Genomic DNA, 5,531 nt, shown 5'->3' with positions numbered 1-5,531 from the left:
CCTGCTAGTAAGAGCTTTGAGGTAAATGTTGTGTCACTATTGCAACAGCATTAACAAGGCAAGTTCCAAGAACAAACACACAAATCTCCCATGTACACATCTGCAACAGACTGAGAGCACAGTGGGGGATAGTATCTGTAGCCTGCTCTGTTCTCAGACCTCTGCCAGTTGTGACAGTTACATGGCAGGATGCACATAACAGCCAACTGCAGTGGTGTCCTGTTGTCAATTTTCTCAGCCCTGGGAGTAGTTGCTGCCTTCGGCTGGTGGGGTGTGATGTGTGTTAATTCTCTTCACAGCTCTGTCTGATGCGAGATGTTTGCAGACTATTGGCTATTACATATACATCTTCAGATCCATCTGGGAAAAGCCTTGTGTGTGAGGTGGAGAAGCTGTCAGAGGTGTCAGGCTGAAGAGGCAGATCCGGTCAAGGTCTCGGGGTTGGGTAGGTAACATTAGCCAGAATCTGGAAAGTGATGAGATAGGAAATGGTCCTAGAGAAAACCAGTACAAACCAACTCTGAACATGGCATTCTTAGATCTGGGGTTGGGGAGGAGCGCTGGAATTTCCCTGGTCCTTATTTTCCTGTTTCCTTTTTGTGTGTGTGGGTGTCTTGCCACAGGTAACTAAACTTGTACCTTTGTTCAGCCATATATGCTGGGGCTTTCTTTTGCTGTTGTAGCTGAGCTGCATCATGGCATTGGGCACAGAGAAAGAGAACTGCCCCACAAGCAGGACGATTTATTTCTTTGGACTTGGTCCAGTATACCACAATGAAAGAAAGGACAAGGTCACACTGTAAGCTTAAAAATTAAGTCTATGTGCACAAGCTGTTCTCAGCCTGCTGGCTCCCAGCCCTTCTTGCTGTGCATTGCTCATGTGCACCATGTTCCTGCATACGTGGATGCATGTTTGAAAGAGCTGGTATCTACTGGAAGGTTGCTTGTTACAGCCACAGGTGAAGTCAGATGTACTGGGCTGTTGCTGGGAGGCAAAGAGAAGTGCCACCTGGGTATTAGTTTGCTTAAAACCTAAAGAAATATTTGCTACAATTAAACTTTATATGTTAGTGCTTCTGATGCTCATACTCAGTTGCAGAATTGACCACTTACAACAGGCAGCTACAGATGTGCTGAGGATGATGTAAGATTGTCTTTCAGTTGAACCAAGCATGAGAAGTGTGAACCCTGGTTGCCCCAGAGCAGGGAAGAGAACACAGATAGCTTGTTCTAATCAGTAACTGCAAGGTTTGTCACCCTAAAGAGCGATTTATTTACCTGATGACGCTGTTAGCACATTAGAACGTTCGAAGCCAAACAGAGAGCTGACTGCGGTGAAGAGCTGTGGACCAGCAGTCAGCAGATGGTGCTGCAATGCTGTTCTGCAGCACAGTTTAAACTGCCTCTACCACAGAGCGGAAAGACCTGGCTTGGAAACCCTGCATCGCTCCTTGGGAATCTCTGCCAATTTGTAAGTTCCCACACTAGCCTGAACTTGCTCGTATTCTCTTCCTGGTGTTTAAACTGACAGGATTTTTGATGGGGGATTCAGAATGTGCAAGCAGCATGCTCTGGGAAGTGATTACTGCACGAACAGCTTAATCCCATGGGAATGAGCTGGCTCCCTGTATTACAGCAACAATCCTGTAATAGTTCTGACACGTCATTGTCACCATCAGACTGTGAAAATGGCCAATGGCTGCTTGAGTGGATTTCATCCATGACTGCCAAAAGCATGTGGGACCCCACAGGTCCAGTGCTATGTGATATTTTCCTTAATGCTATTTGAAACAAGCATAGGCTTGTTAAATTTGCAGAGCATGGAAGAATTGTGGTGTGTCAGTGTAAAGAGGGTGGGAGAGGCCTGAGAACAGTCTGCAAGGGTCGTTGCAAGGAGGAAAGAACAAATTCATCCTTTGTTTTCATGCTGGGTAAGACACAGTGTTCTGGTCTCAAACTGCAGCAAGGAACAGAAGGAAAAATACTGCAGCCATGAGGAAGTGCTAATGGATCACCTGGAGAGCAAGGAAATAAGTTCCTGGAGTGAAACAGTGAGTGCTGAGCTTCCATGTGGAAGTTGGTGACTCTCCCCAGCCCTATTTTCTGTGTTTCTCTGAAAACCTACTTGCCTCAAGGGGCTCTCTTTGCCCTCATACAAACCTTGCTCAGCAAGGTGCTCCTGAGCTGAGCTATGGGAGTGGGCAGATGCTGTTGAGGCCTTAGGGGCAGCATGTCCTCTCCAGGGACCTGTCTCTTAGAGACCAGCCACTTGATATTCACCAAGCCTGGATCCAGGGTTAACCCAGCCCTGGAAGGCAGGCACTGCAGTGCATGTGGCTCATCCCCAAGACAGCTGCTCTTGACCTGTTCCTCCCTGCACTGCTTGCTGTTAAGGAGTCCAGTCACCAGCAGCATGATGTGTTCACATCTTGCCTTCATGGACTGCTGTTGCAGAATTACCCACAAGCAAGCTTCTTCCTCTTCTTCTTTGGAAGCAGGGTGTCCTCCCTGCATCTCTCTGTGTCACTGCCTCACTTCTCTGTAGCCTCATGTAGTCTGAACCAGCAAGGTCTGCTGTTGTCTCTTGTGCCAAGATACTTGTTCTCTCTTACTGGAGGCAGCTGCCAGCTTCCTGTGTCCTTCCCAGAGCATCCCTGGCACTTGTGCTCAAACCTCGGGAGGGTCACTGTTACATGTGCTCCCAGCCTGCTGCTCATGGTGATGGGACACAGTCCTAGTATGGGGATAGCTCTGATAAATCCTTGGTGGCAAACATCACCAGTCAAACTGTTTTTACTCGGTATTATGGGCAAAAGACAGACCCAGATGCAAGACTTGGCTCTGGGTTGTTATTTCTGGTTCTCTGTGCTCTTTGAACTTCTTTCCACCTTCCTGCAAGGCATTTTCAGGGCTAGTAGGGTCAGTTTTGTGGAGGGGCTCTGGGCACACAAGGGAGCCCACCCTTGGGATTGCACTGAGGCATTTAGAATGGGGTAGAAAATCGTTTTCACACCAAAGAGCGATTTGAATCAGGAGTGGTGCCTCTCCTGGGAGAAGGCTTTGTCGTATGTGGAGTCTGCAGGAAAGAGCCATCTCTTAGAAGGGTGGTGAAGGGCTAATTAATGGTTGCCGTTACTCCAGGCTTGGTCCTAAAAGCAAAGCCAAGATATGATAGAATAGAAATGAGAGGCCTGGAGGGACCCTTCAAAATCCTGCCTAGAGTGTGATTCCTCTTCATCAGCGACTGTAGTGGTAGGATAAAGGGTAAGGGGTTTAAACAGGGGAAGTTCCGGTTGGATATAAGGAAGAAATTCTTTACTGTGAGGGTGCTGAGGCCCTGGAACAGGTTGCCCAGAGAAGCTGTGAATGCTCCATCCCTGGCAGTGTTCAAGGCCAGGCTGGACAGAGCCTTGGGTGACATGGTCTAAAGTGAGGCATCCCTGCCCATGGCAGGGGGGTTGGAACCAAATGATTTTAAGGTCCTTTCCAACTCTTAACTATTCTATGATTCAGTCCTATGTCCTGTAGCTGAAAGGAGCAAGGCAAAAGGGATACAAGCTGATCCCAGAAATAGGCTGGTGCCAGTAAATTCGAAAGGGAGATTCCAGAGAAAGAGGAAGTAATAGATAAAGCCTGGAAACTTAAAATAGCATTATAAAAATCTTTTGACTCAGCAGAGGCAGCCCAGGAAGCGGTGATCAGAGCCCAGGACACAGAGGAAACTGAAAAAAGAAATGGAAACTCATGATAATCCCAAAGGAGATTGGATGTGCTTAAATACTACGCTTAAGGTGACCATGTTCCTGGGATGTGGCAGCAAGGGCACATCCAGAAAGGATACTCAAGGAAATTGGTAAGCAGTGCTGTTACTCAGTGGTTGCAGACTGAATGCTTGAGCTGAGCAGGCTGAGGGGTTCAGAGTGAAGCAGTTAATCATGTACCAAACCCCACAACTGCTGAGATCACTTTCAGTCCTGGAGGGGAACAAGTGAATCCAGCATTTGTCCTGGGAATAAGAGAGCAGGTAGCTGCCACCCACCCGGGCTGAAGGTGTTTGTCCAGCCTTGTAGAGCATTTGATTCCAAAACAGCATTGTGGTTAGTGACACCTTTAAACTGGACTGAAATGCCTCTGGGAATTGGCTCCTATAAAGACAAACCAGTTCAAATTCAGAAGGAAGCTTGCACCTCTCCTCTGACTTCTCAAACATGCTGTTTGCACAAGAGGACTGAGACACACCTGAGTGATGGTTGTGTTTTATCTGCCCTGCTTGTGTCAGAAACCTGCACATGAAACTTTCCTTTCATACAGAAATGTCATTTCCCGTCTAACTTGTATTCCCAGCCACTTTCTAGCCATTATACCAGCAGAGTCCACTCTTTTCCACCCCTGGTGTTGGCTCTGATACATTCACACACATCAGTCCTTCATTTTCCTAACCCTTCAACCCAAACTCTTTGCTTTTAACTCTTCTCATGTTGTATAACACCAAGGTCTTGTCACAGTCTTGTGTTTTGTTGCATGGGTCTTTCCCTGCCCCAGCTGTTTCCAGTCCAGCTGACAGCTTCCCAAACTGGAATGTCTGCTCCTGTTTTCACTTGTCCCCAGCAGCATGACAGCACAGTCTGCACTGCTGAATCAAATCCCTTCTCCATTGCTCTAGTCCTCAAGGTCATGATAATTCTTCTGTGTGATATCCTGGCCTCTTCTAGATTGATGACAGCATCTCATTTTGCCTCATCAGCAAATTCCCTTCGCATTCTCCTGCTTCTTGTGCCAAGACCGTTAATGCAGATGTTAAGCAGGATAGTTTTTGAGGCAGAAACTCAAGGAACTGGACTGGTAAAACCCCTTCAGTCTACACCCCACCCCACCCCCCCCCCCACTTCAGCTGAAGCAATTACCATGCCCCTTTCAGGCAGCTCTTTACCCACTTTACATTTCATATGCCAGGCACATCTTCATGTCTTCTGTGTCTTAGCTAATAATTTACTGTGTGGCACCATTTCAAATGTCTTACTGAAGCCCAGACGAGTGAGAACTACTGCATTTCCTTCACTGCAAATACCTGTGAAATTATGAAAGGAAGCTATTAGGTTTGCGTTGGTGTGTGTCAGGACCACTATGTGGTGCTGTATCTTGTGTGATACCTGAGGATCAGGAGAGGGGACATCAGTGGGAGGCATGTCTCTGCAAAATGTGAGGTTATTTACATTAATGGGGGTTGGAGGAGACAGGGGTTTAACAGAGTGGGTTGATGGAACAACATGCTAGTGGATGATATTCCTTCAGGAGTAACGTGAAATACCCATTTCTGTTTCTAAGATCAAAGAAACTGCAGCTACTTGGGGTAGAAGAAGACCTGTGCTAATGTTTCTGAGTTTAAGGCCAGATTTTAAAGGTACTTGGGTCCCGAGTATTTTGCCTATGTGATGAGAAGTCTCTGTTCTGTTCCTCTTCAATCACATTCAGGTCCCCCAGTGTCATTTTCTTCAGAAAATGAGACTTACCATCTTATGTTCTAGAGTTGA

Source organism: Pezoporus occidentalis, unplaced genomic scaffold (genome assembly GCF_034315485.1).
Source record: "Pezoporus occidentalis ecotype Australia unplaced genomic scaffold, CSIRO_AGI_Poc_V1 ctg192, whole genome shotgun sequence".
In the NCBI taxonomy this organism is placed as follows: Eukaryota; Metazoa; Chordata; class Aves; order Psittaciformes; family Psittacidae; genus Pezoporus; species Pezoporus occidentalis.
Note: the sequence above shows the minus strand (reverse complement) of the source record.